The sequence below is a fragment of the Diadema setosum genome, unplaced genomic scaffold, assembly GCF_964275005.1.
Source record: "Diadema setosum unplaced genomic scaffold, eeDiaSeto1 scaffold_63, whole genome shotgun sequence".
In the NCBI taxonomy this organism is placed as follows: Eukaryota; Metazoa; Echinodermata; class Echinoidea; order Diadematoida; family Diadematidae; genus Diadema; species Diadema setosum.
The window spans coordinates 33,730-60,818 of record NW_027307689.1 but is presented as its reverse complement, the minus strand read 5'-3'; the positions used below and the strand labels follow the sequence as shown (position 1 = coordinate 60,818).

General features: G+C 36.6%; 1 pseudogene; it reads right to left on the bottom strand.

The window, feature by feature from the left end:
* The window catches only part of LOC140245922 (uncharacterized), a 64,473-nt pseudogene extending 37,880 nt beyond the window's left edge, over positions 1-26,593 (bottom strand).
* Positions 26,594-27,089: the final 496 nt, after the last annotated feature.

Below are 27,089 nucleotides of genomic sequence, written 5' to 3'. Positions count from 1 at the left end.
ACATACACTACACGTTACTGTCCACATAGTAGGCCTATAACAGATGAATACCAATACAATACCATTCACCCCAGCATTTTCGAGAAATTTGGACTGATCAGTATAGAGGTGAATTGCAATCATGTAAAAAGAATCCATTTCAGATGGTGTCTTTGATATTTTTGTAACGTTAAAAAGGAGAATCAGGCCAGGTAACTGTAGTCTGAAAAGAACAATCAAAATTTTACTAAGTACAACAGTGGAAACAAATAATCACTACAAGATGAAAATTGGCAAAGTTATGAGGTTTTGAAGTATTGCTATGATATAAAAAAGTACTTGAACGGTCAATTATGTTTTGAAAACAGTATGTGATGTCATCGCCAAACAACTTTCCACATACTGACACAATCATTTTCTTCATATTTCTTTTTTAAATCCAAGTGCTTTCTTTCAAGTACAAGTATAACGCAGGGTCAAATGCTTATATATATATATATATCTGCGATAATTGTCTTGCACTTATTAATCCATAAATTCAATTCTGTTTTTCACTTTAGCTGCAGCAGCAGAAGCAGCAGAAGAATTCAATTATCACTGCTTTTCATGGGGGGGTGTTGACACGATTAACACGAGTTATGAAAAATTGTGACATTTTTACACGAGCTTATTCAATTGCATATTCCTTTTAACTGTTCTGGAACTGTTTCGACCAAAAACAAAAACAAAGAAAAATCAAATCTGTATCATTTTATAACCTCCTTGACGTGAAATCCCCTTTCGATCAAACTCTTTTGATTTTTGTGCTTGTATGGTTTTTTTTTTAAAGACTTTTTTTTTTCCCCCACAAGTACTTTTCCCCCACAAGTAATTTTCCTAATCATATCAAGTCCTGGCATTGCCTGGAGACTGTCAAATATAAGTGATGTTGTCTGGGGAAAAAAAAATCCTTTTAGTTTATGTTTTTTTTTTTTTTTTTTTTTTTAGTATAGTCAATCATTGTGACATGTGTGATGAATTTAAGGAAAGGTAAAAGTTTGTTTTCTACCTGAATATTGACATTACAGCCGTTCTCGATGAGGGTTTGCAACATGTCTGTAAAGCGAAACATGGCCGCCAAATGAAAAGCTGTGTTACCACGTCTGTTCGTGTGATTCAAATCTGCCCCGCTTTCTATAAGATAATTGGCGATTACAGGGTTATTTCTGGAGAGAGAGAGAGAGAGAGGGAAAGCGCCAGTCTGAAAATACGGCAATGTCTTCGATGTCTCAGTATGATGACATGTTTATAACAGTTTGCACTACGATGCATTAGTGTTTATTGTTTTATATCCGTATGCAGTCTACTTCTTTCATACACTAATCGCTTGGTAATACGAAATTGCACGATGAGGCATGTTCTATTATATATATATATATATATATATATATATATATATATATTATTTGTAAGAATACCACTGTTTCTATAAGTATATACATTTGCAGTATAATTCAGTCGTACACTTGTGCTTTGTATATTGCTTTATATCCGTATACATGTATGCAGTCTACTTCGTTCATACCAGGGAGGTGTGAGAGAAGGAGATACAATTACTGCTCTCCTTTGAAGTCATGCGCGGCACCGCCGAGAAGTTATGCGCTTAACTACAGGTGGGAACCAGGTGCTTTGACAAAAGAGAGCATCAATAATCGGGACTAGGGCTCTCACACCAGGAAAGACTTCCCCCTACTGCAATTCGCTCTCTCTTTCAATGTGATGGCAACAATCAATTTGTGTGCCTTGAATTGGAGAAGCGAATCAAAATGCAGTGTAAAACCGGCAATTTTAACAGTAAAAAGTTTAAAAGCACGCTGGAACACGCTTTGGCAGAGGACTTTATTTGAAATATCAAAATATCCCCGATTGAAAGATTAAAAAATAACATGCGCAAATGTGAGCATCATAGAAATATATTAGGTTTTTAAGAGGACCTAATTTTCATTTCATGTCGATTTGCGCATTACGAAAAAACTAGAAATATATGTTTATAATATCGAATTCTTCTCAACCAATTCGAACACTTTCACTTCAGATTTTACGGTGAAATATAGCTCGTAATTCGACGAAAGGTGAAATGCATTCGTTGTCTCCAAACTTAGTCTTGCAACTAGAGCGGTGCCGAGCATGACTTCAAAGCGTAGTGGAATATTAGACATCCCATTGTCAACGCTTTGAACCCAAGCATGTGTTTGCATGAATTATGAAAAGTTGCCACTCCATCTATGTAACACATCCCTGTTCATACACTAATCGCCTGGTAATACAAGATTGCACTGTGAGGCATGTTCTATATATACAGTGCGTATAAAAAAAAGGTAATACAACTTTGGAGGGCTACAATTTTATAATTGTGAGCTATGGAGAGAGCAATTTTGGTTGGAAGTAAAGGGAAACTCTTCCTCTTTCCATTGATACCTAATTATGTTGACAAATGTCATGCACGACTGAGTAAATGAACTTTAAAGACGACAATGACAAAGTGCACTTTTTTCAAGTTTGTGTGTTATTGTAAAGGAACAATGCATGTCTCACTGCATGGATGAGATCTGTCATTGAAAGTGGTCAAATCATCAGGCCAGCCTGCACGACTACAAGTTCGTGTTTAGGGTTTCTTCTAAGTTCTAACCTTTTATGGTTCATAACCTTCGACATGGCCTTGATGTCGGTAACTTGGTCCTTCCCATAAAGGGTAAACCATTATCCATTTTCTCTCTTCATACTCATGACATGGTTTGTCGCTGCGAACTATGTTTTGAATATGAACAGAGAAAATGGACTGTGTGGGTTGGCCTCTGTGCGAGCAACCAAGTTATCGGACAGGTGGCCATGTTAAAGGTTATGGACCATGTAGGAGAAACCCTAAACACAAATCCTAAACATAAACCTGCATTCGTACAGGCTGGCCTATTTTGGCAACTTTCATTGACAGATCTCATCCATGCAGTGAGACATGCATTGTTCCTTCACAATAACACGCGAACCTGGAAAAAGTGCAATTTGCCATTGTTGTCTTTAAAGTTCATGTGCTCAGTCATGCATGACATTTGTCAACGTAATTAGGTATCAATGGAAAGAAGAAGAGTTCTCCTTTCCTTACAGTCCACATTGAGCTCTCCATAGCTTACAATTATAAAATTGTAGCCCTCCAAAGTTGGATTACCTTTTTTGATACACCCTGTATATATATATATATATATATATATATTATATATATAAACATTTTTGTAAGAATACCATTATTTCCATACATTTGCAGTCTAATTCATTTGTACACTAGTGCTTTCAAAACTTCTAAATCTTCATCTTATATCATTTATTTTCATTTCATTTCCTACAATGAAAAACATTTTTACATACAAAACTTAACACAATATAAAAAAAAGAAATGCTGTAACGAAGAAAATACTGTGAAATAACAATTATGAAGCTCATTTTCTGATGATACTGAGCTAAAATAAAAATTGCTCGAAATGGCGGACACATGCTGAAAAATAAAGCTTGTATTTTGCAGTCTCCTAGTTGACAAATAACTGTTGTACTTCTTGAACTGAACTAATAACAGCACAGAGGAAAATTGTTTAAATAAGGGAAGGAAAAACACGTACACATGCTAATACATACATTTGCAAACAAACAAACACAAGGAAGCTCTCTTGTAAAGAGAGAGAGAGAGAAAAGGATATACAGTAATATCAATTAGCTCGGAAGGAACAAATAAAGAGATATTAGGGAGACATTGAAGACGGGGAAAGGCTCGAAGGAAGGGGAGTTCATACTTTGAACTCATGAAACGTATCGTACATGTAGATATGTCATGCTCGTATACCTGTGTATTTTTATGTTCTTTCTTATCAGTCAGTACTTATCTTTACTTCTTTCTCTTTTCTCCCTTTTCTTTCTATTTTCTTTTACTTGTTCTGCTCTTTCTACCTTGCTATTTTAGCTTTCATAATAGTTTCGTCATTAGTACTTTGTGTCCCATCTCCACTGCAAAACGAATTTACATTTGTAGCCTTTTTTCCCCCTGGCACACGCTCTCACAAGCTTTACTTTTGCGGTTCCTTCGTATTTCAGATTTGTAGAAAATGTTTTTTTTTTTTTTAATGTGCATACAATGTATTTTGAGACACTTTCTTGTCATGACCAACTTTATATCATATTTTGTTTGTTGGTAATTGCTTGTTGGTATTTTTGTTTCTTTTTTTAAGTACATGTACAGATGTGAAGTGGACATTGAAATTAAACAGCGTAAACTGTTCACTGTGTCTCGAGTGTAAGACCAGTGCAGTTTCAGTAATTTTAAAAAAAAGCCCATAGCAACACACGCCAGGCACCTTCGAGTACGAAAGAAATCTCCTTATGCTTAGGGCGAGTACGGCGATTATGAGAACCAAAACCATAATGATATTTAACATTTATCTGTATCTCTGTTGATACTTTACCTGTGCCTTTATTACATATTTTTATTATGCATTGCTGTACTAATTTCGTGAAATCTGTATTATACGAACATTACATTGTATTCTTAATTATTTGTTTGTTGGAAATGAAATAAATCAATTTAAACCTAAAAATCAATGAAAGAATGAATTGTTTTATGAGATTTGAAGCTTGCGGTTGGAAGAATAGGTATCATCAATGACATTGTCGTAATGTCATGAAATGAATTCATTTTAGTTCATAACCAAAAAACAAAATGGCATTAAAACACCATTTCGGTTTTTGTCACATAATATATAGTTTACTAATGATACATATACATAATACATTGGCAGCAATAGACTAAAACCAGAGCATGGCGGGGCGGTGCAAGGACAATTGCCAGCAAAACTTGCACGTATTATATGTATATTATACTGTATATATATATATATATATATATATATATATATATATATGATATGTATATGTAATTAAAACTATATATATATATATATATATACTTAGTAAAAAATAAGTTCCCCCTAAAACAAATCGTTGTATTTTCTGAATCTGGAACCTTTGAGGAAATCTGAGCACACGAGTAGGTAGCTACCAAGCTACCTTTCATATGGAATTCAGTGGATATCGTCAGGTCACGCTGCAGTGAGCACGCCTCAAAGGCAAAATGGTGACTTTTTGAAGTTCACAAGCCCTATTTCGTAACTTTGATTCAACGATATCGGAACAAATTTTAATTTTTCAGTATAAGAAGGCATGCAACGTACAATTTATAAGCTTCCTGTCATACCATGGACAAAATTTCACGGTTGAGTGACCATGGGGTAAAAATTGCGAAAATGGCAGTGTGGACATGTTTTCCGTGGTACATTCATTCCAACAGATGGAATTTATGTTTTGGAAAGCTAACAACGACTTTTGCGCACAATATTGGTCAATTGGTTGAATGAGCACATTATAAAAAAAAATCATATTGAAATTATGCAGTAAAGAGTGCTTTGATTTTGTGCACTTGAATCAACTGGATGGCATTTTTTTTTTTTGCATTGTGCTTAAGACTGATGTGCATGTACAGTGATCCTATGGCATTTCTTTCAGGTGTCACGCTTTAATGAGCACGTGGGGCAAGTAAACCCCTTTACCCTATAAATGGACTAAATTCCGTTCCTGTGTTGTGTATATAGACTTCAAAATTGTTCGTTGGGAATTGGACTAATTTCATTTTGATAAACTTTCCGTTGTGTTATGCTTCAGTGAGCATAAGAAATGCGTTTATCAAAAGATTTGTAAGGATTTGAAACTGCCACTAGGTACGGTTGTGGTGGTAAATTCTTGCTTCGTGGTGGCCTCAGTTCATATAGGCCTATCCAGTAAACTCACTGTAGCGTGCACACAGGCTGTCAATACAATGATAAGTGCTAAATTTCAGCATCAGTTTTTCAGCATTAGTTTTCACCATTATTAAGAATATGTTCTTACAGTACATGTATAGAGAAGCGGATGTTTGATATAACACGTAGGCCTTTCATGATTGAATGACCTCGGAAAATAAAACAGATTTTCATTTAACTTTACAATTCAATTTAAGAGGAAATTCAAGCAGTGCATGCATATTGCTAGTTTTGTGGTCAGTTTTCCTTACTTCAGTCAGAGATTTCTTTTTATTCTATACCTTGTATAATAGAACACACCCTTTTCATTCACAAATGAAAATAATAAAATTCAACAAAATGAAAAATGTATAATTCTTGCATGATTGAAAGCAAGTGAGACAGATTATTCTTTATGAAAAACGAATAGAACTCTTAAGTTTTACAAAATTCCTCTTGCTTGAAGAAGTTTAATGTGTAAATGTGAGAATGCAGACATCATCCAATCTGCATTAAATTGTCAGAATTATCACATAGCAAGTCTGCAAAAATTCAGACATATTGCTTATACAGAAGAAACCTGGTTATGTATATGTCATGTGTAATGAATATGTTGAGTAATCATATTGTTCAAGATGCGGGCATGTATTCTTTTGTCACTCATGTATCAAAGTGTGGACATTATATCAAACATCTGTTTCCTTACTGTCTGACCATTTTATTTTCAACAACGGAGGACATAAACATTTAATAGAAGTGAAATATGGCACCTTTTCATTGTTTAATTTTGCTCATTTTACCATGAGTTAATTCATGACTTCAGGAGGTCACCAAGAATCACGATCTTAACGCCAACTCAATATCCGTTAGCAAGGTTCCAAGGATCCGAATAAGATCGGAATAGAAGAATTCCTCAATACTTAAGCAAAGGTAGCTATTGACGTTTAATCCATTAACATAAAAGGGGTTTTCCTGACCCACGTGCTCAGTTAGGCGTAAAATTTCTGAAAGAAATGGCATAGAAATACTGATCAACACTAACATCTGCTATTATACCGTATTGCAACATTATCTGGGCAACCCACAAATGTAACACAGACGGTATACTTCTCCTACAGAAAAAAAGCAATACGAGTGTGCAGTCGAGCACGCTCTCGAGATCACACCGACCCATTGTTTTTCCAGCTTAAATCCCTTAAGATAAATGATATAAATTTTCTCCAAAGAGCTGTATTTATGTTTTGTCTCAAGTCAAACCTCTTGCCTCCAATATTTAACAGAATATTTCGGTCAAATTCAGAGATCCACTCTTATCCAACAAGACAATCCACAAATTTACATTTATTTAACCCCAAAACCGCACTCGCGCATCATGCTATCAGACACTCCGGCCCTGACACTTGGAATTCCCTTCCCATTGAAATTAAAAACATGGCCACTATGTATTCATTTAAGAAGGCTGTAAAACTTCACCTCCTTAAGCAGTATTCCCCAGGATAACATTCTGATTCCTTTATTGTATTATAATCAAATGTATATGAATATGTACGTGATACATAATGCATGGATGTGTGCATACATATATCGATTTATTTATCTATCCATATTATGAATATGATTATGTATATGTATGTATAGGATAGGTACATCATGTATATTATATGAGCATGTATGTGTACGATGTGCCTTACCATTACTGCGTACATAAAACAAGCACGATATATTTTATTCAATGTCAGATAACAATATGTATATATAAGATATTTTGTATTCACACATTATTATTTTCATAGTGCATATTCGGTCATTACTCCGGCAAAGGCAACTGAACGTGTTAACTTTAATATCATTATCATATTGTATTTATCATCATTACTATTATTGTAAAGTAATTGGAGTGGTACCCATACACTCTGTAACTTTCCCTATTCCCCCTACCCTTCCCTATTTCTCTCTTTCTCTGTTCCCTATTTTATTCAGAGTAGGTAAGCATATAGTCTCCATACCGTCAAGCCTCGGCTTATTTTGGAGACCCTTCTGTTTAAGTTCCATAAGCTAGTATGTTTGTATTTGTCTCGTATAATTGTACTTACTATGTGTCGATATACTGTTTGTCATAAATTACACGTACATGATCCTATCTGATGTAACGGAATTAAGCAGAAATAAATCAAATCAAATCAAATCAAATTAAAAAAAAAATGTCATTCAGTTGATTTTCGGTGCATGGAACTAAAGCAATACATACGTACTGCACAATTTCGATGTGGTAATATTTTGATTTAACATGTGCTCATTCAACCGTGAATTGACACATATTGTGTGCAAACATCGTAATAAGCTTTCCAAAACATAAATTTAGGTCTCTTAGGATTACCCCGGAAAACATGCCCAAACTGCCATTCAGGCGATTTTTACCCCGTGGTCACTCAACCGTGAAATTTTGCCCACAAGTAATATGGTACGATATAAATAGGAGGCACATAAGTCGTATGTTGCCAGCCCTCTTATGCTGAAAATTCAAAATTTGTCCCGATATCATTTAATCAAAGTTACGAGATTGAGCTTGTGAACTTCAAAAAGTGACCATTTTGCCTATACAGTATGCTGGTGCAAAAAAAAAAAAATTAATGTCCATTAATATAATACCGAGTGTTGGTTAGACACAATAATGTATATTTGCTGGTTAGATATACAAGAGAGTGTGTTTTAGTGGACTGAGAATTAGAAGAGAGAGAGAGAGAGAGAGAGAAAGGGGGGGGGGGGGGAAAGAGAGAGATGTGCAAATATCAGACCCTATTTTCATATATATATATATATATATATATATATATATATATAATGTATATATATGTGTATTATCATAATTTGAATATAGTACTTATTGATTGATTGATTAATTTGATGTAATGTGCTGTGTATAGATTGAATGTATTTTGATATGGGAGTTTGTTTAGGAAGAGAAGATTGTGAGAAAATATTTTTTGGATCAAACTAATTATTTTTGCTGTGTAAAATGTGTTGATTTGAGATGTATAACAACATTATGTATCAATAAGTGTAAATGACCGGCATACACAATTACCATTAACTCAATTTATTTTCTGATAAACATTCAGAATAGTGATATGAGATATTGTATTCGTAATATTTGTTGTTGTTTTGTATTATAGGTTGATCTCATTGTGCAAGAGAAATAAGATTGACCTTTTGTTTTCTATGCATTTTTTTTTTCATGGCTAAGCTGTATCTTGTGAGTATTTTTAATGTATTCGTGACCCTTTGTTAACAATGTCTGTAATTCAGCCTCCGGGCTGCGATAGATATTGATGAATAAAAGACCTTTTCAATTTCAATTCAATTCAGTTTCAATTTCTCACTTAAGCGTGACTGACTGCTATCTACTGAAATATTATAGGTAGCTAAGAAATACAGCTACATGTCTCTGCATTCAGATTCCCTCGTAGGTTCCAGATTTAGAACGTACGGCGATTTGTTATAGGGGGAACTTATTTTTTGTCTAGAAATATAAAGGACTCTGCATTAAAAAAAAACACAAAAAGTCTCACACATTGATTTTATGTCAGGACTCAAAGTAGGTAGGATTGGTCAACGTTATTATTCAATCTTTAGTTATCAATATTTTCTAAAAGAGCAAGACTTCATCTGCATCGTGGTAAAGTTTCTGATCATAAAACAAATGGGAAATTGTGTTTTGGCATTTTTTCTAGAACACTTTTTTTTTCGAACAGTGCTATAAGGTGTGTCTTAAGGTCCCATTTTCATTTCTCACACACCCTTTACACACTTTTCACTTTCAACTCTAAACTTTTGAAAAGATAATGCCACTGCTTTGAAAGTTGACAGTAGTCACGGATAAAATGCATGTGTTCACATCTTTCTTTCTCTCAGGAAACACTTTTCCACGCTATGCGTTTCTCTTTTCAATATACAGTGTAGATAGGTTAGGAGAAACCATTTTAATTGAGACATACATCATTTTAAAGCTTAGAGTCTGCTCTTTCAGAATCTGTCCTTATTTAAAAATCAATGTCTTGAAACTTTTTGATGTTTTTTTTTTTGTGCAGGCGGGTCACATGTTATAGCCCCGTTCCACAGATTTTGTTTGTTTGTTTGTTTTGGTTTTTGGTTTTTGGTTTGTTTTTTTTTTTGCTTTCGACCACCAGCCGAAGTGTATCGGATCGCAGTTTGCTATATCAAACTTGTGCTGGTCGACTTACAGGTAGTGTCAGACATGGCGGGAGTGATCAGATGAGGAAGATCGTTTGAAGAGGATCACGCGCGACATGTCTGCCTCTTACCTGATAGTCGACCAACTTAGGTTGGAATCATCAGACTGCGATCCAATACATGCACTTCGGTGGGTGGCCGGAAGCAACAAACTTTCCTTCCGACGAGTGACCGATAAGAAAATATGGAATGGGTGTATAAGAACGATACATGTGCATATGATATATTTGTGTAGATTCGTGTAATCTACTGGTGAACTGTATGCGCGTGCTCAACTTTGACGCGAAGGAATGTGTCTCTTACACAGCAGTGGCATATGCCAGAGGAGCATTTCCCAAATTGTCGACAGCATTGACATCTTCTCCTTCTTTTAGAAATGCCTTGACAGCCTGTTTGTGACTACTTGCGACCGCTCGGTGGAGGGCGCTCTCTCCCTTTACCTTGTCTTTGATCTTTAACGAGAATAACAAAGAAAAACAAAACCGTTATCTCAGAATACAGAACGTACATAATAGGAAGTATTTACATGTTTAGACAGAAACGATTAATCGTAATTGCACACGAACTTATATATTTCGATTTAAATCGGGTCATAGCAAAAAAGTACACCTACGGTGTGACTGCAGCAGGAATACTAGTAACAGCCTTAGCAGTAGTTCAGTGTCAGTATACATCACAGGGGGGCCGCGGAACGTTTTTCGGTGGGGGGCTGCGGGACCGGGGGATGTCAAGGTCAAGCCCCCCCCCCCCCCCCCAGCGACCGAGCACGAGTGAGCGGAGCGAGCGAGAGGGCGAGGGTGTGGGAGGGGGGGGGGGTGTCCCCCCTCCCACGGTGAGAACTTTTTGCATTTTGATGTTGTAAATGGCGCAATTAATGCATGTTTTATCAACTTGAAACGGCCCCTCTTGTTTAAAGTAGCAGGATATTTTTATGTGGATTATTATTGACCAGTTTGCCTATAAAGTGGTACCATTTAAATAAACGTTTTGTACAAAGTATTCAATCTTACAATGAATTTCATGAACGCTGTCTGTTAAGCAATCAAACAGAAAAGACAGGCACACGAGGGTGTACATATAAGGGATATTCCCCCCCCCCCCACACACACACACACACACACACGAAGGTGATTTTACATTTTCAGACCTGAAATTCAGCGATCTGGTGTAAAAAAATAATAATAATAATGGAAATAATTAGGGTTTTTTCCAGGGAAGTATACTTGTACGTGTTAATAGCAAAATCACGGCATTTAGCTCTTATTCCTCGTGTGCATAATCTGTGTGTATAAGTCTAATGAGGTAGAGGGGGAGGGTGTGGGAGGGGGATGACCCCTACCGCTCGACGGAGCTTTTGCGCTTTTAAAATTGAAATGAAGTGATCTGAAGCACTCTTTTTGTGGGAAATTTGGAAATTGTCATCCCCCGAAGTGTACTAAGTCTATAGAGGGGACCAATCAATGGGAGGGTGGCAAGATACCCCTCCCATATTCGAGGGAACTTTTTTTTTTTCATTTTTAGAACTGAAATTCTACAATCTGGCGCATATTTCTGTTGGAATATCTGGAAATTTGTCAATCAGAGAAGTGCAAGTCTGTGGAAGGACACAGCAGGATGATGTGGGAGGGGATAAGCCCTATTCTTCCTCCTACATGAGGGAGATTCTGTAATTTCTGATCGCAGTTAAACGTTATGGTGCACACATTTTGTGGCATATTTATATTTGGAAAACTCAAAGTGTAGCCATAGTCTACGTGTATGCACGGGGGAGGGGGGAGGGCAGGGAGAAAGCATGGGGAAAATGCTATCCCCTCCCTTCCCGTACGAGGAAGCTTTTGCCTTTTTATAGTTGAAATTCAGATATCTCGTATACGCATATTTGGTGGAATATTTTGGAAATTATAAAAAAAAAAATGAACGGGGAACTGAGAGACGAAAGGGTTGATTAAAAGGGGATATTCCCCTTGTACATGCGGGAACTATTGATTTTTTCGGAATGTAAGTGATAAGTCTTGTGCACTCAGAATTATTCAGAATCTTGCGCGACCGCACCCATCGCCCTCCCCCCCCCCCCCCCGTCTTTGCTACATCAGTGCTTAGATGGGAACTTTATGCAAGGGCAGAATCTTCACAAATTCAAATTCATGGGTGTTGTGATTTTTTCACTCGATTTTTTCCTTTTTTTCCCCTTTTTTTTTTCGTGAACCAAAAGTGTGTGTTTGAGTGTGTGTGTGTGTGGGGGGGGGGGTGGGGTGGGGTGGGGGCTACAGCCCCCCTCGGTTCCGCGGCTCCTGCATCATCCGTATTGTAGGCCCTACTGGTCGTAGTAATGGAAGTAGTAAAAGTAGTAGTGGAAGTTAATCTTTAGAACCACGGTTACAACGGGGGATTTATGTTTGAACCCAATTTGTAATAAATCAATTCATTGTTATAATTTGTGTATAGATGTGAATTACGTTCGGGCGATAAGCTTACCTTACTTGCAGACTTTGTCATGATTTCCCTTTCCATGCATGTATCTTCTTGTTGCTCGATCAACTGCAATACATCTTGCTCTTCACTGTCTGGAAGGTCGATTTTCCCACCTTTTAGAGAATCCAGCGCTAGCATACAGGCTTTCACCCTGATAACGGCTTTGCTATCATCTGACAACAGAGTTGGGATAAGCAAAGGCACTTGAGTTATTACGTTTGTAATTTTGACGGGACAAAGATTACAAAAGTAGCATTTCACTGTTCTTTTCTTTGTACGACTTCTGCATCACACATAATGACATATTAATCATCATGCTGCACAGACATTACACCTACTGAGGGGACATGAAAGAATAATATGATATATTTTTACACATTATATCCAGTGCAGGCTCAACACAAAATGATAGTGATTATATAAGGGTGATGTTCGTTTATTAAAAAATGTAAGAAGGTTCGTTATTCTGAAACACACAAATACGTTGGTTAATCAGCATATTTGTGGCTTTATCTGGAAGGTCCGTTGTTCAAAAGATTCGTAATTGCTAAAAATGAATTTAGTAAAGCTCGCTTTTTCCAAAGCTTGGTAACCCTCAAAATGAAAAAAAAGAAGCTTTTTAACGACCTCCAATCAAATTCCAAAAACTTATTTCGTTTTCAGATTAAGGAGCCTTCGAGATTAACGTGTTTTTTTTTTTCATATGGTGGGGGGGGGGGGGGGAGCTGTACATGATAAATAGGCATACAGAATGTCGATTATTGTGAATAGAGGGCAGCTCTGATGGTCTTGGCAAAAGTGATCATTCTTTTCGTCCGTGCACCACAGTCATGCTGTAATAAAGCAGCGTCTAAAATTATCAATGGCATGTTGGTATACTGAGGTATACTACAGGTGCTTTCCAAACACGGGATGTATTGCAAAACATTTTCTAAGGTATACGGCTGAATTTAATTTCAACCAAATTTCCTAGGCGTGATCCAAATAAAAGAATATCACTTAAGGTGATTAATACCCCCGCCCCGTGACGACAGTCTTACCCAAGGAATGATCTTTCCTTGATCTTCTGCCATTTAAATGCCGTTACCATGGCAACGCAGCTTCCGACACGTCCGAAAAATATGTCTTGCACATCTTCCCACCAAGACTATTGTGTGTGCCACATTTCATAAGCTTTTGTCAAAAACTGAGGAAGTAGTTCAATCCACAAGATCTTTCCTTGATCTTCCACCATTAATATGCCGTTACCATGGCAACGCAGCTTCCGACATGTCCAAAAAATATGTCTTGCACATCTTCCCACCAAGACCAATGTGTGTGGCACATTTCATGAGCTTCAGTCGAATACAGAGGAAGTAGTTCAATCCGCAAGATCTTTCCTTGATCTTCTGCCATTTATATGCCGTTACCATGGCAACGCAGCTTCCGACACGTCCGAAAAATATGTCTTCCACATCTTCCCACCAAGATCAAGGTGTGTGCCATATTTCATAAGCTTTGGTCAAAAAACTGAGGAAGTAGTTAAATCCGCAAGATCTTTCCTTGATCTTCTGCCATTAATATGCCGTTACCATGGCAACGTACTTTCGGGTACTGTCAAAAAATGCGTCTTGCACATCTACAACCAAAGGCACACATCTGTACCAAGTTTCATGGAAATTGGGCAAAAACTGAGGAAGTAGTTTGCAACACAAAATTTTCCATCATTTTGGCTCATAATATGTGAGCTGTTACCATGGCAACATACTTTTTTGTCACTGTCAAGAAATGTGTCATGCTGATCTATATCCTAAGACAAACATTCAATATGAATTCCATGAGAATTGGAAGAACACTGATGAAGCAGTTTTGCCATGAAGCATTTTGCCCTATATTTTACAAATAAATACCGTTACCATGGCAACGCACTTTTTGCCACTGTGGAAATATGTGTCTTGCACATTAACATATTCAGATGAACATCTGTACCTAATTTCATAAAAAAATTGATCAAAAACTGTGGGAGGAGTTCGCGACGCAAGATTTGTACCCATTTTTGCCCATAATATGCCGTTATCATGGCAACGTACTTTTGGGTACTGTCAAAAAATACGTCTTGCACAACTACAACCCAAGGCACACATCTGTGCCAAGTTTTATGGGAATCGGTTGAAAACTGAGGAAGTAGTTCGCGACGCAAGATTTGCAACGGACCGACCGCCCGACCGCCCGACCGCCCGACCGACCGCCCGACCGCCCGACCGCCCGACCGCCCGACCGCCCGACCGTCCGCTGATTCCTATATACCCCCTTCAAACTTCGTTTGGCGGGGGTATAAAAAGACACATTACTAAAATGAAACCTAAAAGTGTCAGGATTAAGATGTCGATAAAACTGATAGAAAATCATAGTGAGCACTGTACTGAATGAAAATTATAGTCAGGTCATTTGGGATAATAAACTGTCTCTGAGATGACGTTTAAAATATTCATATTTTTCAAAGTAAATTCTTTTATGGAACAAACACACAGTTACACAGCATGATTTACATGTATGTGAAAATATTCCTCTGTCACGTGGTTACTAGTGTATATTGTGATATATGTGATACATACACTGTACATAGTATTTTTTTTTTTTTTTTGCTTATTCTTTAATTTGGTCTTTAGTTGTACCCGTGCTCCTCATCCTGTTCTTCACACTAGGCTTTTTGTAGGGAACTACACTAAGCAAGATTTGCTTTTTAGTAGGTTCCATTGTGTTTCCCTATACATGTAGCATTCTTTTACTTTGATTGAAAATGACACATCGACCGCTACGCACTATTTTTGCATTTTTGGTACATATCAAAGCCTGACATTCTGTATTGTTATATTTTGTTATATCTTATGTATCTTCCATTGAGAAATAAGAAAGTAAATTGAAATTGAAATTGAAATCGAAATTGAAATACTGATATTTTGCCTTTGACAGAATTCCCACTTTTGCGTGACATTACAGTGTAACTGTGTGTTCGTTCCATGTCTACAGTGATGACGTCATCAAATAAAAATCCACGTGTAAACTTATTCACAAAAAGGTTTCAATAAGTCACAACAGATTGCAGTCTTGGCAAGAATCGGTCAAGAATGATTAAAGGGGATGGCTAGTAACTGATCCGTGGGAATCAGTGGGAATGCTGGAGGATGATTGTTCCAATCCTTGTGGGATTCATTTAAGAGTACATTATATATCTATTGTTGTGTGAAAATTATTTGCTTCAGAATGGTCTCATATTCAAGTAATGTGCAGTTTAATGTTTCCGGGTTAGCGTGCCTGGTCAGTGACGGGGAATTAATCTGCACATTACTTGAATTAGAGACCGTTCTGAAGCAAATAATTTTCAAACAACAGTAGATATATAATGTACTCTTAAATTAATCCCACAAGGATTGGAACAATCTTCCCTCAGCATTCCCACTGATTCCCACTGATCGGTTACTAGCCATCCCCTTTAAGACATGCGCAGACGAATTTGAAATTTGAGAACATCATTTATTTATTTATTTATTTTTTTTTTTTGGGGGGGGGGGAAGGTTCATGTTGTTAAAGTTGATATAAGCTTTGAAATTAAGTCACATCTACAAAATTCGTTAGTTTAGAATATAACAGAAATAATGATTTCATTGAAGTGAATAAGGTAATGGTACCAACGTTACCAAATTGTGACTTGAGTTCGGCGATCGACAATTCCTGAGACGCACATTCACCAGGGGACCGTGCCATCTTGCTCGTGTTCCCGAAGTAGTGCTTGGCGGTGGATTTGGTGGAGCTGCTATGGGCTCAGGTGTCCAAACGAAACTCTTCGAGATGGTAGAATCTTCCGATGTATTTTCCTTCTCTGTTCAGTTACACCAATTAAAAGCAAGTAACAAGTTATTTGAATGAAGGTTCATTTGAATGTTCACCATTAACATAGAGATTTATGTTTTCGATGTGTAAACTGTTGAAGGTGTCTCAGGTATATCTGGTACTAAGGGCCACTTTTTTTATAGGGGGGAGTAGAGGGGGATTCTAAAATATAATAACTTCATTGTTTGTCAACGTTATAAGAGTTTGAAGATGGTTTGAAATATTTCACAAATTAATTTTTATTTTGATAAATTTCAATTATTCTTGTAATATATCGTATATCAAACGTAACATCCCGTTTCAGTACCAAAATTTTCTGGAAAGATGAGTTTTTTTTTTCCAGGTTTATGTTTCCAAACGTTTTAGTTATTTTTTAGATGAGTATCCAAGGACACGAATACAGTTATTTCTGGTATTGATCTCTGTTCACCAATTGCTAAGATATTTGCATAATTGTGAAGCATGTTTGGAATATCCGTGGAGTCCCATATCATTAAATATTTTTTTTTTCTGTGTGCAAAAGTGCATTTTTTTTTCATTATTAAAGGGGATGGCTAGTAACCGATCAGTGGGAATCAGTGGGAATGCTGAGGAATGATTGTTCCAATCCTTGTGGGATTCATGTAAGAGTACATCGTATATCTACTGTTGTGTGAAAATTATTTGCTTCAGAACGGTCTCATATTCAAGTAATGTGCAGATTAATGCCCCGTCACTGACCAGGCACGCTAACCTGGAAACATTGAACTGCGCATTACCTGAATATGAGACCATTCTGAAGCAAATAATTTTCACACAACAATAGATATATAATGTATTCGTAAAAGAATCCACAAGGATTGGAACAATCATTCCCCAACATTCCCACTGATTCCCACTGATCAGTTACTAGCCATCCCCTTTACAGTGACTGTAAGACTTTTTTTTTTTAACCCTAACAAGGCCGGGCTATACTAGGTAGATGATAGAACCGCCTCCCCCCCCCCCCCCCCCCCCATCCAGATCTCGGCCGCCGACCGCGCGATCTCGACGAAAATCGGCTCACACATTGCCTAGACGTAATCTAAAGTACCATGAAGTTATTTTTTTTAATTGTCATTTATGCTAAATTATGTATACTATATTTATACTAATTGATGAATAATGATGCATGAAATCAGACAGTTTGGTATAAATCACAAAATAAAGCTCAAAACAGGCACATTTTTGTCTAAATATTCTTTTTATTGGTACTCATAATGGGTTCAAAACATGTACTGTAAACAGTTTCTGTCTTGCTCTTGGTTTGTACTCAAGTCATGATTCAATATGACCAAAGGTAGGAAGCAAAACGATCTGAGTCATGTCACCCTTTGAGAGAACAAACACATTTTCGTCACGTTCTAGACACTGCTAGATATGGAAAAAATCATTGTGCGTCATAAAACCCTGTACACGTATAGGATCTGTTAGGACACCATAACAAAATTTTTGAATGTCGCATTGCAGTAACAGCATGAGATGACGGAAAATACCCTGGATGCATCATTACTTAAAATTCAGCTAACCTTAATCTAGGAGCTTGGTGTCCACATTATTTGAATGTCGAGAGTTCGATGATATGACGTTCAAAAACAACAACAGCAACGACAACAACAACAACAACAACAATAACGAAGGATATGTAAAAATAAAGGTAGGCTATAGAGGGTCAATTTTAGTTCACATCTTCAGAACATGCTCATCACACCTTCAATAGTTTGGTGAATTCGTGCCTGCTGACACAACTTTTGGGGGAAAAAAAGAACGAAAAAAAAAAAAATGAAATCCGGAGAGCCTCGGCCGAAATCGTAAAAAATCCAAGATGGCCGCAATTTCGGCTTAAGAATTATTTTGGCTATAACTCGGCTATTTTTGGGGGTCTACTGTGATGGTTTAGTTGTCTAACCCATGTGTAAGTGGTCAAGGAAATGGATTATAATGATAATGATAATGATAATTTTAGTGTAAAACATAATCTTCTACATGATACGAACCCTTTTCCCATATCTAGGGTTAAACTAACAATACAGCACGAAATAAACAAATTACTTACATTATACGTTGTATGTATGCAGATGTCGGTATGTGGCTGGTGCATTCAGGATGCATAGTACATTGTAATTGTGAAGCCAGTGCTTAAGCTATACTGTATCTACTTTAGGCCTACAGTGCTAATTAACACTTTGGTCATTAGACATGTAGTCAGAGTGTATAGTTCTACTGTATAGGCGCACAAATTTAATTGTAAAATGACTTGAATTTATAGGCCTTCTATGGTATGCCAATTATCTAGCAGCACAAAAGTAATGTTTCGACTGGATGATGCATCCCATGAGCCAATGACATTACATGGAAGAATCTGCAGCAGTATACTGTCTGTACATCAGCTTGCATTAGTCATCACCAGTGCTGATGCTGATCTGTCCCTTTTATTCTGTCCATGTGCTGGATTCCATATGCATCATGATCTTGGTCTCAACACATACCAAGGTAATAGTTTCGTGCACCTTTGCAATCCCATGTCACAAGAAAGAATTCCTTGATGCCCAGTTCACTGTCAACAGTTTCTTCAAGGTTGGAATTGGTAGTTGGTTGTGTGATGTGAGTGGTTGATTTTCGATTGAATGCATTCACCATGTCATCTTCATTAGGCAGATCAGGGATAAGGAGATTATCAGACTCTCCTCCAGCGTATAGAGGAGTCAAATTCACCTTTATTTCCAAGGAAATGGATTATAATGATAATTTTAGTGTAAAACATAATCTTCTACATGATACGAACCCTTTTCCTATATCTAGGCTTAAACTAACAGTACAGCAAGAAATAAACAAATTACTTACATTATACGTTGTATGTATGCAGATGTCGGCATGTGGCTGGTGCATTCAGGACGCATAGTACATTGTAATTGTGAAGCCAGTGCTTTTTAGCATGTCTCCTCCATTTCCTGCAACTTCAGTTTCAATTCAATTTTCATTGTTCACTTTGCTTTTGTGATGCGTAGTATTGTAAACTTCACGTATTTTTCTTTGTTACTACATTGCATTGATGTTGTGTTATTTTGTGTATGAAAATGTTGTTGGAAATGAAATTAATGAAATGAAATGAAATTTCCACCTCAGAGATTTGGTTTCAAGACTTTATACATAATGTGGGTGCACAATAATCTCGATGGTATATGAGTCTGCGGCACGACAGCTCTCCATATAAAATATCTTTGAGTTTGGTGGGATCTTGGGTATCCAGGCATTCCTTGAGTTCATCAAAATTAGTTAATGGGCCTCCCCATGTTTTCATTTCTGTGACAGACAGCCTGGCCTATATGCATATGCTTCATGTGCTTGGGCCATATTTTCGATTTGGAAAAGAGAACTGGAAATATCTTATATAAAGTAAAACAACCCACATTAATTACCTCAGCTTTATGGACTTTCAGTCAGAGACAGTGAGATGATGACTTTACCATGATGCTATGTGAGGAATATTACAACTTGTACATAACATTTTCTCCTCATAGAACTGGTTGAATCACCCAAATGGCATCAATGGCACTTTATGAGAGAAATGGCACTTTATGAGAGAAATTTCTTGTTTGAATGATGTGTTTTTATTCGGATAAATCCTCCCGAATTTCTATATAAAACTCATTACGACAATTTTTTTTCTTCTTCATATGAGAACACGCCTATACGCATTATATAGAACAAGCGAATCTAGTGCATTTCTCTGGCATGTTGTTTGGTGCCATGTTAATGAACCTGGTGGTGGTGGGATTCCATTCCAGCCCAACTCTAGTCCTGTAGTTCTTTTTACGTCATTATTTCAGTCACACCAGATGTGCGTTTACCGTTCCATAATTCTGTAGCCTTTCGCCTCATCTTAATGTTCCATTTATTCATAGCCATTGCATACACATCACAGAGTCTGTTTCTATGCAAACCGAGAATTCAGTTCACCAAAAGTCAAATGCCACATTTTTCTCATGCTTTCTTATATGTATCACGTCTTGTCGAGATCATTGTACTTCAGATTTGGTATTCCCTAGTCTCCCGTGCGACGCATCATGCATCTTGTTATGTATTATGCATTGAAACACAATATTTATCCATGAATCTTCCGCTCTCAAGAAATCAGGTGCTTTTCGTTCACATATTTGTTGTCGTCCTGTTATTCATGAATTGGATGGAGGTGGGACTCCTTTTCACTTTCCCCCAAGTTCAATTTTTTTTTTTTTTTTTCATTGCTTTCCATCGGTCATACCAGACAGATGGTTCCTTAATTCTCTTGCCCTCGCCTTCTCTATGATGTCACATTTATTTACAGCTTTCTTAGTCCTTATACTGAGCCTATTTCTGCTGAAATCAAGCAAACAGTTCATTGAAAGTTTATTGTATTTATGTCATACCTCCTCTGATGGTACGTGTATTGTCGATTGCACGATACTATATATGGCTTTATTGCAGCCAAGTCACCCGTGCGACAGATCGTGTGGCTTTACATGTATTTCACATTGTTACGAATTGGTTGACCAAACTGAAATGTCCTATGTTGTTGTATTCTTTAGAAACTCTGGGGGTGATTCCAACCAATGTTATATCATCTTGTCATCTTTCTCAGGTATGCCGGTTACAAAATGTTAGCGAATGTATGTAATGGAATCGAAGATATCGAAACTCTTAATGCTGATATGCCTGATTTTGATTTTATTCATGATAACCATGATATTTTTCCTCACCAGAAACCAAGAACATCTAGTTATATATTACCGCAACATGTAGCAAAGCTGAAGTCTTTTAAAACGGAGTATTATACTTTTTCAGTTTTGCACCATAACATAAGGAGTTTGATTAAAAACATTGATCAATTAAACTTTTTTCTTGATACTTTGAATGTAAAACTCTCAGTATTGGGGTTGTGTGAAACCTGGATGACCAAAAATTTCACTTCTCTAGTACAATTAGACGGTTATACACTGGTCACAAATAATAGAGTTTGTAAAAGGGGTGGAGGTGTGGCATTTTATGTGAAGAATGATTTAAAATTTGAAATGGTAACCCAGTTGAATTACATGTCGGATTCAATTGAAAGTATTTTTACTGATATAAGTATGCCAGACGGTAAGAATGTATTAATAGGAGAAATTTATAAGCCACCGAACTGTAATCATTCTGATTTTATGTCAATCCTTGAATTTATTTTAGATTCGCCCTATCTCCGCAACAAACACAGTTATATAATGGGCGACTTTAATTTAGACTTACTCGATTATGAAAAGCCACAAACACGTGATTTTCTAAATACCATGGTATCATCCTTTTTCACTCCTTGTATCACCAAGCCAACAAGATTATGTGGAGCTTCCGCAACACTGATTGATAATGTATTTTCAAACAATCACACTTATGGTGATCAATGTATTGTTGTAACAGACATATCAGATCATTTTCCCGTTATAGTTTCTACTAATCCTGTTATACCTGAATCACAGAAACAAAAGATGTGTAATAATTCATCGCAAACAAGAATATTTTCTGATTATAATATTCAGCTGTTTAAACATAGTTTATCCTCAATGGAATGGAATGAAGTTTTTGATTCCATTGACCCGAATGATGCGTATGATAGATTTATGAACACTTTGTTACCCTTATTTCACTCACATTTTCCATTGAGAAATCAAAGAGGAAATTATAAAACAGTTCCACGATCACCTTGGATAACTAAAGCTTTACTTAGATCCATAAACAAGAAAAATACTCTGTTTTACAGATATAAATCACATAACACAGCTTTGAATAAATCAAAGTACATCAAGTATCGAAATACCCTTACATCCCTGTTACGTAAAGCGAAAAAGGATTATTTTTGTTCTTTGTTTGAACAGCATAAGTCAGATGTAAAATCTACTTGGTGTATAATTAATAATGTAATTCATAAACATGAAAATAAAAGTGTAATTGATAAGATTGTCTATGAAGGCAATAATATAACAGATGATGGAGAAATTGCGGAAGCATTTAATTCTTTTTTTGTTAACATTGGTCCAAATTTGGCACGCAACATTTCGTCTGCACACAGACCTTTCCACTCATACCTACTAAATTCCAATCCTCAGTCTTTATTTTTTCTCCCTGTATTTGAAGCAGAGGTCTTAGACATTATCAATTCTCTTTCCCCCAAGAAGAGTGCAGGTCACGATGGATTTTCTAATCATCTCATAAAATGTATTATAAATGAAATTCTTTCACCATTAGTCCACATTTTGAATTTGTCTTTACTTACCGGCATTGTGCCCGCTCAAATGAAAATTGCCAAAGTTTTACCAATCTATAAGAAGGGTAGAGAGGATGAGTTGGGAAATTATCGACCAATATCATTACTGTCTTCTTTTTCTAAAATACTTGAGAAGGTGGTTTATAATCGTTTACTTAAATTCTTAAATGAATGTGATATTTTAGCTGATAATCAATTCGGATTCCGGAAAAAACATGCAACCACTCATGCTATATTATTATTTGTAGAGAAAGTTGCGAAAGCTATAGACTCAAAGTCGCATACAGTCGGCTTGTTTCTGGACTACTCCAAGGCCTTTGACACAATAGACCACGAAATACTTTTGTACAAATTAAATCATTACGGCATTCGTGGAAAGGCCTTGGAGTGGTTCAGAAGTTATATTACCGAAAGAACTCAGTTTGTTACTGTGAATAACCACGACTCAGAAATAGGTTCGATTTGCTGTGGCGTTCCACAGGGCTCCCTCTTAGGTCCTCTTTTATTTATTCTTTATATTAATGACTTCCGCAACTCATCCTCTCTGCTGTCTTTTCTTCTGTTTGCGGATGACACAAGTCTTTTTTATTCTCACTCAGATCCTTATGTGTTGCTTGATTCTGTGAATAACGAACTGCAACTGGTATTTGAATGGATACAGGCGAATAAATTATCGCTCAATATAAACAAGACTAATTATATGGTTTTTAGTAATACAATAAAGTTTCTTCCAGGTTCAGTATTAGTGAATGGTTTGCAGTTAAATCAAATAGATTCAACAAAATTTTTAGGTATTTATATTGATAGTAATCTTTCTTGGAAGGTTCATGTTGATTATTTATGTAAGTTGTTGTGTAAAAACGTTGGAGTTGTTCACAAATTGAAGTACCTCTTCCCCAAGCCAATATTGCATTCCCTCTATTCAACTCTATTATTACCTTACTTAAATTACGGAATATTGGCCTGGGGTAATTGCTCTAAGGCTAAAATAGATTCGTTATTTTTTATTCAGAAAAAGGCCTTGCGGATTATAAATCGTGCACATTTTTTGGATCATACAGATGATTTGTTTGTTTCCAGTAAATTACTAAAAGTTTCTGATTTGTATTTGTATCACGTTGGAATTTTTATGTATAAGTTGAGCATTGGCGATCTTCCTAGTTTATTTTCCTCAATGTTTGTTAAAAACAGTGAAATTCATAATTACCCTACAAGACAAAGTGGATCATATCACTTTTCTCCCGTTCGTACAGTTCTAGCCCTTAAGACAATTACTTCTACCGGTCCTTCTTTCTGGAATGAGTTAGATTCTGTTCGGCTGCAATCAAGTTCTCTAAGTTCCTTTAAGCAAAATCTAAAAGCCAATTTTTTACAATCTTATGTATAGTTACTTGCTGTGACCATTTTGATATATCTGTTCTTATTCTCAATGATGCCTCGCTCGGGTGTCTTCATTTGACTTCATTTGACTATATTTCTTTGACCAATAGTGCAATTTTATGGAGCATTGAATCCCTGAGTTTTACCTTGACCATCATAAACTATTTTGTACATTGTGTAGAGTTTATTATCATCTCGACATACCGATTTTCGCTTGTGTTTCGTCATCTTTCGTAATTTAGCATGTTGTACTAAACGCTTATATTGTTTCTTTGGAACCTACATCCTACAAGCATTGCTTTTTAGTAGGTTCCTCATATTTACACATCATTTTATTACATGTCCTTATACATTTGTGAAATTATGTCTAAAATTGAATGTTGTGTTATACATATTTTACTCTGAAATCAAATGGAATATGAAGCCTGAATATGGAATGTGGAATATGGAACTTGAATAAAAAAAAAAAAAAAAAAAATTCCCCATCAAACCTGAGTACTCTATTGCTTTGTTAAAGTACTGCAATTATAGGCCTACATGGTAGGGAAAAGCAGGCATGAGAAATAAAGGACCAAGAGGTGATAGTGAAATACCAAAAGAAGGCTAAAAGATGAAAAAATGACTGAGTTATGGTAAAAATGTGTTTTCTGGGCAAAATGGCAGATACAATGTACATCACATAATCAAAACATTGCCTTAATTTTGTGCTGTCCATATGTCATAAAAGGCTTATTCAAGTCATTTTAAAACTTTGTACACCTACAGTAGAACTACACGCTTTTGACTATTGACAAAAGGGATAATGACCAAATGTTAAAGGGATGGTACACTATTGGTGGAGATGAGAATTGGGCTTCTAACTTTTTGCGAGATACCAAGAAAACAGTTGTGATATAGTACAGAGCATACCATTTTAAGAGGAATTCAAAGTTTATTTGATGAAAATTGGGTTTGAAATGACTGAAACATCCACAAACAAAGTAAAACAAAGCGATTGTAATAAAGTGTAGGTCACACACTTTTGTATCAGAATTGCTCTTTCATTGGATATTTCAGCCATTTCAAAACCAATTTTCACCACAAAAAACAACAACATTGAATTCCTCATAGAATTACGTGCTCTTTCATATTTCATAAGGGGTTTCTCATTATATCACAAAAAATGTTAGAAACCTGAAATTAGGTCTCATCAAAAAATGTACGATCCCTTTAATGGGCACTGTAGCAGATACAGAATTGTCGCACTGGTTCCACAGTTACCATGCATCCTGAATGCACCAGCCATACGCCATGCAGTATCTGCATGACACATCATGTAGATATATTTCTTGCTGTATTGTTGGTAGAAAGCACAGGATTGATCGCTAGAACTAACTTGTTATTAAGAGTATGGCAGTTAACATGACTTGAAAAAAACAAACAGAAAAAAGTGCAAACAAAAATTGCGGTTGGGGTAGAAGGAAAATTTAACCCTTAATATGGGGAAAAAGGTTAGTATCATGTGGAAGATTAGGGTTCACACTGAAATAAACAGTAAATTCCATATCCTTGACCCCTAAAATATGGGGTTAGACAACGAAATCATCACAGTAGACAAAAAAATAGCCGAGTTAGAGCCAAAAATGAAAAAAAAAAATAAAAATACGCCGCAACGGCGGCCATCTTGGATTTTATACGATTTCGGGCGGGGCAGCCCGGATTTCGCTTTTTTTTTTTTCGTTCCTGTTTTCGTCAAAATGGTGTTAGTAGGTACAAAGTCATCAAACTAAGGTTTTATGAGCATGTTCTGAAAATGTCATCCTCTATACTCCACCTATAGTAAAGATTAGGACAAGAAAGGGCTTCTAACGTTATATTTCTATATAGGGAAGAATGGGCATAAAGGTCGTGATGTGACGTATTTCATCCATTCGATTATTCATTTCGCCGAAGATGATCCGAACTATTTACACGCCCCTATTCATCGAAAGGCTTGTGAATTTCTTAACAATCAGATAAATACTGGGAGAACGACTTAAAAATGCAGAATAATACAAAACAATTTCACAAAGGAAACAGACACGAAAACATCGTTATCCATACAAGATCACCACCCTCTTCTCCCCGGCGCGCCGGGGAGATTATTACGCCGCGGCGTAATACTGCCACAATCTTGACACTCTTCCATTTTCACCAAAGGTACACTTACACGGATACATAGCGCATAAGTCCAATAATCAATAGTTCAAAGGCAACATTCGAAAGATCCAATTTTATACTCACCAGTCGTTCATCAAAACGTCGAGGTGTCCCAATGTAGAGAATTATGCATACAGTGTACATGCATTGACAAACACGAACATCATTAGTGTAGTTTCACAATACCTTTTAGATCCCCGCAAAATGTGTAATTCTTTGGCGGTACAAAACAAACGTCGCTGAGTTCTGCTCCACAACAAAATAAGCCTGATCAGAGAAATAACCACACAGCGCCATGCGCATCGATGAGCTTCGTAGCATGTGTTTGAAGCTAATCTTTGTAGTGGCTTTTCGGAGTGCGATCATAAATGTGTAGAGATCAAGGCTTGGGTTCCGTTCCCTAGGGGAACCAAACGAACGGCAATTATGTTTGGGCAACTGCATGGGAAAGGGCTGGGGTGGGAGATTTGCGAATGAGCATACATTCATGCACACAAACACAAATGTTATGTATCAATTTGTGCGAGCTATTATTATATTGGCACTGCATGCCATGGCCCTTGGCGCGTGTGACCGGCGTTTTTTTTTTTTCCACTGGCCGCCCGAGTACGTGCGATTTGTGGATGACATTGAGGTTGACACTTGCATTTTTTCACAGGAACAGAGGTAAGTGGATGAAAATCTAATAGCCTCAAGTTTACATATATGATAAAAATTAAAGAAATTTCCTCGAAATTACTATAATCGAAAACCTGAGACATTTTATATCTACGTCTCACAAAGATATAGTACGTGTACATATAAGTACATGT